Source organism: Anthonomus grandis, chromosome 1, assembly GCF_022605725.1.
Source record: "Anthonomus grandis grandis chromosome 1, icAntGran1.3, whole genome shotgun sequence".
NCBI classification, from domain to species: Eukaryota; Metazoa; Arthropoda; class Insecta; order Coleoptera; family Curculionidae; genus Anthonomus; species Anthonomus grandis.
In genome coordinates this window covers 53,726,075-53,736,934 of record NC_065546.1, presented here as the reverse complement: position 1 = coordinate 53,736,934, position 10,860 = coordinate 53,726,075, and the positions used below count along the sequence as shown (strand labels likewise).

General features: G+C 29.7%; 1 long non-coding RNA gene across 1 annotated transcript; it reads left to right on the top strand.

Moving 5' to 3' along the window:
- The first annotated feature begins 2,630 nt into the window (after positions 1 to 2,630).
- Positions 2,631 to 3,754, top strand: LOC126742051 (uncharacterized). Its single transcript, XR_007662473.1, has 3 exons — positions 2,631 to 2,692; positions 3,045 to 3,105; positions 3,158 to 3,754. It is a non-coding gene; the product is annotated as an uncharacterized LOC126742051 (long non-coding RNA).
- The last annotated feature ends 7,106 nt before the right edge of the window (positions 3,755 to 10,860 follow it).

Sequence of the window (10,860 nt, the reverse complement as noted above, 5' to 3'; positions counted from 1 at the left end):
AATATACTTACAACAGAAATATCAAAGCTCTTCGTTTAATTGTGACAACCCTTTCAACATAAAATCAATACAATTACTAACTTGAAACACAGAGCTTTAAAACTGTCACCCCTTAATTTTCACAGCAAAAATATAAATAACATCAAAACTTTACTTATAAAAAATAGCTACTCTGTAAAACTAGGCAATGGAATTCTAAAACAAGAACCAGCCATGGATGGCTGGTTCTTGTTATAACTTAACCATCACCACCGAACAACAAAAAAGATTTTTTCATATGTCAACATTTTGTCTGAAAGATTAGCCGGTACTCTTAATAATCAACTCTTGAAAATTGCCTTCAAATGTGAAAATACAGTAAAACAACTATGTAGTAGACCAAAAACGTCAATGCCCAAAGAACTACAAAGTGGTGTTGTTTACAAAATTCCATGCTCTGACTGTCAAGGTATATATATATATAGGTCAAACAGGTCGCTATTTAAAAACTAGGATAATAAGGAACGGAACACAAAAGAAGCGTTCAACTTGAAATATTATTAAGGTCAAAAAATAAAACACCTCTGGCAGAACTTTGCTGACGCAAACATACACCAATTTAATTTTGAAGTGGTGAAGATCATCAACGTCCAAAATAACTAAAAGAAAAGATTAATCTCAGAAATGATAAACATAAAAAAAACATCAAAACAATGTAAACAAGATGCTGACAACTTAAGTACATCTTACGCAAATTTAATTAATCTAATAAACCCCAAAATCAAATTTGAATACTCTTAAGATAACCCTTGTATAATCATTCAACAACATTTAAAAGTATACTTAAATATATTACATATCTTAGAATATTTATAATGATAACTTAAAAAAAAAAACGAAAAAAACCTTTGCTTTGTTTACATTATCTAAACTATTATTCATTATGGTTAAGTACAGTATTACCTAGGCACAGTGATATATTCCTCAACAACAAATACATCAAATAAAATCTATGAAACCACTATGTTCTATTTATCACAACTAAACGAAGAGCTTTGATGTTTCTGTTGTAACTATATTTAAATGTTCCTATTTAATTTTTAATTTTAACTATAATTCAAATTTTTTTTTGTTAATTTTTTATCTCTGTGTTTTGATGATGTGTTTAAACAATTAAAGTAGTCATTGAATGATGTAAGATTTTAGTTTTAAAATACTTGTGTGTATTTTATTCTTTGATAATTATTTTTTGACCGCTATATAACATATTGTTTTAACTTGTCTATGTGTGTTTTTACTATGTGTTTTTTTTATTATATAGTGCCCTGAAGAAGGCCTAATATAAGCCGAAACGTTGGAAATTAAAGGAAAAAATTTGAAAAGCTTGGATTTTATTTACTGGGTCACTAAAGCAACACACAAAATAGATTTATGGTAAATAATTTACAAAGGCTAAAAAGAGTATTGTTCTCGTGTGTGTGAATGACTTTGGAGCCAAACTTAATTTTTAACAATTTAATTTAGTATTTTTTATCATATCCGTACCATTATATATAGTCAAAATCTTCACCTTATAGTGGATAATTTTGATAGTATTTAAGTTATTAATTAGTAGTAGATCAAGGTAGAGTAAGATGTTTCACATTTCTGGTTTTTTGGCACCGGGTTCGATTCTCGGTGAGCCTATGTCACTTTGCGTGTCGATAAAAAATTGTTTGACTCAAGATAAATCACAGTATTTGCCAATGAAGGCAGGTGTGTCCCAGGGGTCAATTTTAGGGCCACTCTTGTTTTGTCTGTATGTAGCAGATATGCAAAATGTGGTTACTTGTGCTAGTCTTTAACAATATGCTGATGACTCTCAGTTATATATATCTAAAAATAATTCACAAGAATCTCAATTAAACTCCAACTCAGTTACCTGATTAAATGCTTTAAAATGTTGTGTTCTTTTCGTTGGCAGCAGCATAAATAAAATTAGGCAAACATCAAATAATTTTGTTATAAAAATAAATGATATTGTTATACCAACGGTTACCGAAGCTAGAGATTTAAGCATATCTATTTTGATAGTACCCTCTTATTTAAAACCCATATTAAGAACAAAATTAGCATAGCATACATGAGTTTAAAAAAATTTTACACTTAAAAAATGTTTTGCCATTTAAAACTAAATGTTATTTATGTAATTGTCTAATTTTGTCTTCGATTCGATTATGCCGACACACTGAAAAAAATGATTGTAAATTACTTTTTAAGTTTACAGAAATTTCAGTAGTGTTACAACAATTATTCAGTAAAATTAAAATATATTGTAATAAACCAAAGTATTTACTAAAATTCCTAAAAAACTTGTGTAAATTTAAATCACTTTGTGAAACTTATAAGCAATATTACATTAGATTTGTAAAGTTACCGAAGAAAGTTGCAAAATCACATTCATGTTATAAAATCACATAACATTTGTAATTATTTTTACTAATATAATGTAAAATTACAAGTTTTTTGTAAATGTATACCTTAGTTCTTAAATTTATCTTGGCTATGTAAACCGTGGCCAATGAGAGTGCGTGTTTACGCATCCCCAAGCGATTCCGAAATTTTCAACGTAAATGACGACTCAGTTATTAATTTCGACTTAGACAGGTAATAAAGAATTTTGTGCTAGTCCTTCTGTTTATCTTTACTGTTTCTTCGTGCCTATAAGTATCAGGTAAGTTAAATATTTACATTAATACCTGTTAACAATGATTTCCATATAATATGTGCGTGGTCCTTTATGAAAATGTCTTATTACCTATTAGTATGCATTTAGTATAGATTTTCAGCAAGTAAAGGGTATATAAACTTGTAATAGAAAACTTGTAAACTAATAATGTTAATGATTTATATTTATATTTACCAATATTCATTTTATATATATGCTTCTTAAACGGCATTAAAAAGCTATTTTTAATGCCATTTGGAGCAAAATAACTATAATTTTAATAACAAAAAATAAACTAAATAATATAAATAAACTTTTGTCATAAGGTTAAATATTATATGTACTTATTTTATTCCAGGACATTACCGATGAATCTTCTCTTGAGCTTGGTATGGAACCATGCATTGTATTATGTGGTGGTAAGTAAATTTTTTTTTTTAAAAAGATTATAAGTATTTTTTTAATTTGTAGGCTCTAACAATACTATAAAAATATATCTAGAACAGGAACCTGTTACGGAAAAATGTGACTCATTTGGAAGAGTATTGCATTGCTTAATTGCACTTTATTTTGTCTTTAATTTGGAATAACCCAAAGAAGCATCCTGCATTTTCGAGTTCCTCCAAAGATATATTTCAAAAATACACCCCGAAGCAGGAACCAAATCGAAAAAACAAAATCTTTCGAAAAGAAAAGTTATTTCATATTTAACGAAGTTAACCAAGATAGAATAATAAATTATTATTTTATTAAATAATTATTTATAAATTATTATATATTTTTTTTTGAGTCCATAAATGTTAAATGAATTTGTTCCAACCTTAAAGGGTTTTTTTTTGGGAGATTTAGCTTGTAAGTAGGTACCTAGATTAACATATTTGATATTATATGGGGCCCCAAAATGTATATAGACTATGTCAATGTTCTTGGCTACTTTAAGAGTTTTAAGAGTTTATGTTTTTGTTTGTATATTGAAGAGTTTAAGTTTCAAATATACTTGTTATTTTCCTTTTTTTTTTTTGAAAACTTACCATGTAGTTTTGTTATGTTCCTACTGAGTTTATTGAATTTCCATTGAGTTTTGAAAAAATAAATCCTTTGTATTTTTTTAAATTGCCACTTTAGTTTTTTATTTAATTTATCTAAAATACTAAACAAAAAACTGTAGCTAGTAAAAAAATACAATTATTCCAATGTTATTTTACCAGAGCATTTTTTACATTTACAACGTGGTATTACAAAAAAAATGTTATTTCACAAATAAAAATTACTAAAAATTTGAAATATTAAATTGTAATTTCACCAAAATATGTATTTCTTAGTCACAAAGATTAAGTAAATTCACAATTAAAAGAGAAATCTAAATTACAAATATTTTGTGAATAATTATTGATTACAAATATTTTGCGATTTTACAACAAATATAATAGTCACACTAAAAGCAGTAGATTTATTGTAAATTCACAAAATATTTTTTTCAGTGCACTGTGTACAATAGTGCAATTACAGTAAAAGTTGCCAAGTCTATACAAAAAAATCCAAAATACATTTATGCGCTTTGCCTACAATATACCATTTCATAATCATATAACTCTGTTATAATATGCATAACTTTGTTATTTTAAATGGAATACCCTGTATATTATTTTATTTTCCGATCCGTTATCACTTTATGTTTGTTTTTGTATAAGTTGTTCCTATATCTTGGTTTTCGAGAAATTAATTATTTTCTTTATTTTTTAACCAAAATATAACTCCAAATAAATTTTTATTACTCCGACATTATAGACATTTTGACCAATTTTTGTGATAGAATTTTTTAAAAATTGTTTTTAATTAGTGTTTTTGGTGAATTTTTGATGTAACTGAACTTGATGGGAGTGATATTAATTTTTCTTGTGGCATTTTCCTACGGACCATTTCTGTATTTTTAAGTCCTTATTTGTCTTATTCTAGTTTTCGGATTTTCTACAACTGATTTGGTAAATGCCAATTAGTTTTCTTTATTTCAAACTGTTTCTGTTCTAGTTTGTTTTTTGTACTCTACTCTTCCAATATGCTCTAATCATTCTCAAGTAAAAATAAACGTTGTAATGCCTATGAAAAATATGTATCATTGTTCCTTTTAAAACAAAAAGGCAAACTTGTTGGTATCAGATTGAAGATAAAAGAATGCTCTATTACAACGGGTTGCTAGATACAAAGTGTTACATCCAAAAAAATAGCGCAAAATTGGATTGAAAATATCATTATTTGACTAACGATTTTGATCACCCTGTATAAAAAAATCAATTTGAAATAAACTTTATCAAGAACTCAGATAAAAAACTCCGGTGGTGAATATTAAAATTTAAATGAAACATTAATTTTCGTGAACATTTCTTTAAAATGTTAATAACTAGGCAACGTCGCATTTTAGAGCAAAATAGTTTTAGGGTTAAAGAGAGAGTCAAATAAGAGTCCCGTTTCGAAAAAAAATATATATATGGTTCCATTTTAAGAAAATTCAAATTATGTACCACGCTTTTTTGCCACACCCTGTATCAACCAAACTAATTTTAAAAAGTAACTCCTCTAACTCATTTAATATTAAAGGTTTTTCCCGTTTCCATCTTTATCGCAATCGAGCACCGCGATATTAAATGGACATCCTGTATTTAGTCAAAATTTTCATCTTCAGTGGATAATTTTAATAACATTTAAGTAATTTTCTTCGAATCTTGTGGTACCGGGTTCGATTCTCGGTGAGTCTATGTCGTTGCGTTCTACTTTTTTAATTTTTTGTTTTTATAATTATAACCGAATTTTTTATATTTATTTACGTAATATGAATGTTGTGAAATGGTTTTTTAAGGCTCTTAGTGTTTTTTTAATTAAATTTAATCTTTAGTTAGAGCGAAATACGTGTAGCCATTTATGAAGAAGAAACTTCAATAAAGAAGAAGAAACTTCTCTTCTAACTTATTACAAGGATATTAAACCAAAAGGTTCTAAAATGAACTTTTACCATACGAATTACTCGTATTTCAATTCATTGCGTCTTTCACTTTAAAAGACGAGCCGCGTATTGCACATGCAACTATATGCAAATAATCTCGATGCAATTTCACTTTAAAATCAATAAATTTGTGTTTTTATCGCCCCGTTAATGTCGGAATGTGAGATAAGCGTAATGAAAAAGAAAGAGTGAGCAAATTGGATTTCTTGACTATTTAGGAAAAATACTGAAATCTTATGTTTACATGCCAAATTTCATATTTCTAAGTGGTTCCGTGGAAAAATGCTACATCAGTGATAGACTAAAATGATAATCTAAACACCCTATTTAAAAATAATAACAATATTAATAAAAAAATCTTATTTGCCATGTCGTTCCTAATGTGACAACTCCGATAAAAATCTTGATTTATTGTATACTTTGGCGTTTTTAACAATAAAAAAATTAATAACATGTCCCACCTCGTTTTATCTGAAACTCGTACGTCCTAAGGCAACATTTCTCTTTGACAATAATTTCTCTAAACTAGTTCATCGCTACCATTATTTATCAGCATTATAAACAAGCGATTAATTAATTGCTAATTAGTTGCGTCAACAACATTTACGGAAGCAAACGATATTGCTAAATTGCTTATTAAAACTATACATTTTTCTGTTTAAATAATAAAAGTAAAAGGAAACAAGAATATTTACGCTTTCGGCTGTTGTAAAACTAGATTTATGGGTCTCGTTTAGGAAGACGGTAACGCAAAGTGGCAAAAGTTCAAACATTTATATCTTAAAAACTATTATAGCTAAATCATAGTTATATAATAGTCTTTAAAAGTTAATTTATTACTTTATTGGGATAATTTTAAATCATAGGTCTAATATTTTCCAGTAAAATGTAATTTGGAAAAATGTTGTATATACCTAACTATTTCTGAATTTCCATAGCAGTTAGATAAAAGTTGTAAAATTTGAAATCATGCCATTTATTTCAGTGATAACTTATTTAAAACAATACCTTTTTTATATGACTTGTCTATTACAAAAGTAATACCATGTAAGTCAGGCATAAAAGTATTTAATAATTAACACTTTCTATACAGTGAATTATTACAAACAATAAACGAATCGTAGAACTTGTCATTCAAGCAGTTTCGGTTTAATTTTATATTTCCATGGCAATCCTTTCACTTGAAGAAGACGTTTTTGTCGTTCTGACCTTTCACACGAGAAAGTGATATATTACCTCTCAGCCACCCACAATATGGATAAAAATATGTTTTTTTACGATCGTAATTAAATGTTAAGATACCTAATTAAAATAATATTTTATTGCGATTCAGCTCGTACAAAAAAGACATTTTTAACTCATGAAACCAATTCGGTGAGTCAAAGTGAGAAGTTGCTTACAAATTACTCTTATTTCCTCTTACATGTGTTTTTTTTCAAATTTAAATATGCTTTGTTGTTTCTCAAGAAAACAAATGTTATAAACAAAGCCTTATTGTGTCTAATAAAATAAAATAATACTACCTTAAACATTAAATATATGCATATATACCTAATACTATTCATTTTAACATTCGTATCTCTCCACTAGTTAGCTACATTAGGAGCGTCATTGAAATATTCAAGTACTGAATAGCAAGCCCGAGTACATAAGAATTTTTTTAATAGTAATTTAAATTGTTTAGCTGATCTTGTCTCTCTAATGCTTCTCGGCAGATGTTTAAAAATGTTTATACCCTGATAAAAAATTGATCTCTTGACTAAAGCAGATGTTGGTATAGGAAGACGTAAGTTACCATGTTGGCGAGTAACATATCTCGGATTTTGGGTGACAAATTTATGTTAATTTAGGAAAATCAGGCATGCTGCTTCCTGTATGTAGAGGCAGTAGATAGTAAGAATACTCTCTTTGATAAAGCATGGCCGACAAGACTCTCTAGGTGATATCCCGCATATATATTTCACAGCACGTTTCCAAAGAACAAACAAGGAAGGTAGTTACTTGCGCTCCCCCAAAAGCAAATGCCATACCTGAGATGGGATTCAACCAGGGAGAAGTATACTGTCCCTACAAGTCACTCAAAAAGCAAAACAGCCTGCAGAAACTCGATTGCTGAGGGACAGTACACACAGTCCTCAAACTTAAGATCCTTGTCAATATCTAGACCCAAAAATTTATTGACAGAGTACTGCTGGACAAGACAGTTGGCAACAAGAATGTTATCAAGGCTACGGTTATTTGTAAAACATAATAGCTTAGTCTTTTGGTAGATTTAAAAATATTTAATTTGCTCTAAACCACTCAAAGATCAGTCATTATGGCTCGTCGCGGGAAGTCGATATCAAAAACATGCCAGAAAATGGTCGTGTCATCCATGTAAATTTTTCCTGGATACAGAGTTGGGTAACGTCATTTATATAGAAGAAAAAGAGTATTGGTCCCAATACAAATCCCTATGGGACTCCCCAGTCGACAGTTTTACATTTAGAAAACTTAGATCCGACGCACGCTCGTTGACAGAGACCTTTTAGGTATGAAGAAAACCAGGTTGACGCAGTCGAAAGCTTTGAACAAGTTGAAAAACTCCTCCATTGCTTACCTGACAATAAAGATCGTTCAAAAGATTGTACATTGCATCTTGAGTGCTCTTATTCTCCTGAACGCCAAACTGAGAAGCACTAAGAATATTCTTGGATTCTAAAAAAGACACCACACGATTCTTGACAATTTTCTCAATGATTTTTGAAAGTGTGGACAAAAGCGATATGGGTCTAAAGTTTGATGGTTCATCAAGACTGCCCTTATGAACTGAGATAATCATAAGCAAGGCGGAAATGTTCCCACAACCCATGATGCATTAATAGCTTCAACAAGGACATTCAAAGTATGGCTAGCCCGTCCTCTCTAGCTGAGTTCTTATTTTTCATTGAAAGTAATATTTGTTTAAGCTCAGCCAGGTCTGTAGGTCTAAAGAAAAATGAACCCTGAACCTCATTATCAGGTAAAAAATAACTAATGGGATCTGCTGATGGCGGACCCAGATCTTTGTGGATCTTCTCAACAATTTCGGTAAAAAAAATATTTATGTAATCAGCAGGGATGTTAGGGACAGCCTTTGAATGATTGCCGTGTGCTTGTCGGATGTCGTTGACAATATTTCAAACCTTCACTCCTGTTATTGGAAAAAATCCTACTAGGGAAAGGATTGTCGTGGTCAAGTAACGAGATACATATCCCTGGATCTACACAGGAATATCTCGTGGCTTAGAGTTCTCTTCAAATGACCATGGAAAACATCCAACACTATAACTGTTAGACTCCCGTTCAAATTGAGTCGCGAGTCAAACATGTGATCAAGATGAGAAGTTGTTTATGAATTGTCGCTATTTCCTCTTACCCTTTACACCCTATGATAAGTCTTCCTCTTTTCATACTTATGATTGTAGGTCTAAGAATTATTGTAGTCGCAGTGAAATTAAACCGTTCTCTCCAAGATGTAATATGTGAGTCGCGATCGAACTGAGAAGTTGTTTAATGCTTATGATCTATTCTTATTCCCTCTTACATCCTAAGATGAGTTGCTCTTTTTCTTTCTCTCTCTACATTCTACCTTTTTCACTTGCATGCAATTAGAAGCTAAACCATTTTCCAAGTTATTTTCTTCAATTGAACATATTTCAGCACCATGAACATCTTCTTAATCATGGGTAAAAAGCATAGTATACAACTGTTTTTTTCTTAAATCCTGCCCTCTTATATTACCTTGTCTGTTAAAAAACTGATATTTAAATTATCTAAAGACAAAAAAGTATTCTTTATCAAGATCACACCTAGCAGAAAATAAATTAAATTTTAGGATTGGCATATACAATACCTTTGATATGAATGTTTTTATCAACTTTTTCCTATTAAAGACCCACAATTTTATTTTTCCATATCCTCTTACTTTCTACTTCTACTAACTTCTACCCATTTCCAACTTGCACTATTCTAGGGATTTTTATTTCATCACTGGTGTTCTTGCTAGGCTAACTTTTTTTTCTTTTTAATCCAACATGCCTGGACTACACGCCCGGGCTTTCGACAATAAACACTGAATTTTGTACTGGGTACTTGTCCTTACGTTACAATTGGCCATTATAACTTTTTTTATGTCAGAAATAGCAATTTTTAGCAATGTGACCAACTTTTTAACAGATGTAGCCATTTCAACTTATTCTGATTTCCTGTGCGATTCCTTTGATACCCTACTTTAGCTGCTAATGATAGCACAGTGTTATTTCCAATGACTTGCATCTTTCTTCTTCAGGAACACAGGAATAGATTCCCAGGCAGATCTAAAATTTTTATAATGCCCGGGCAGTGTCATCAATACTTTTATTTTATAATTTTATCACATAGAATCTCACCTGGCATCTTCAATTTTGTTTTTATTTTCTCAATTTTTTGAGAGGAGATAAAGGTACTTACAGAAGAATCAAAATCTAGAATAGAAAACCTTTGCTACAACAAATTGACACTTACTACAGATGCCTTGTCATACACAATTTTTAATTTGGCCCACATATATTTTCCAAATTTTTCTACTGATCATGTCTCTAATATTTCAATTCACAGTTTGTAATTCCCATTTCGTTTATACCGGTTTTCAGATTCCTCCATTTGAAGTTTCGATCCCGAGATTGTCTATCGAATTTTTTAACTAAATAGATCGACGATCCTTAATTTCAAAAGTAAGAATTGTCCTGTTTACCTCCGAAAAATTAAGATATAAGTACATAAAAATCTGAATATTAGTTCGGTAAAGATTTTTAAAAGTAGATATATATATATAGTATAATTCAATAAATTTAATATAGGTAAATATTAAATTTATTAAATTATTGTAAAAAAATCGGAATGGTTGGTTACATTGGTTGGTAATTTGTACGTATCATACTATATACGTGCCACACGAACTTAATAAATATACCTGAACTGCCAATCCATTGAAAAGAAAATGACCACTACTAGGTGACCGCCATTTTGCATGTTTGTGTACTTTCGATGTTGGTCACTCTGATAAATTTCAGTGGTGCCAATTTTAGAAAAATAAAATAATTAAGGTTTTTGGGAGTTATGTGTACAAAAACAAAATAAAAAGTTAAATTTAATTAGGAATTTAAGATAGTTAATA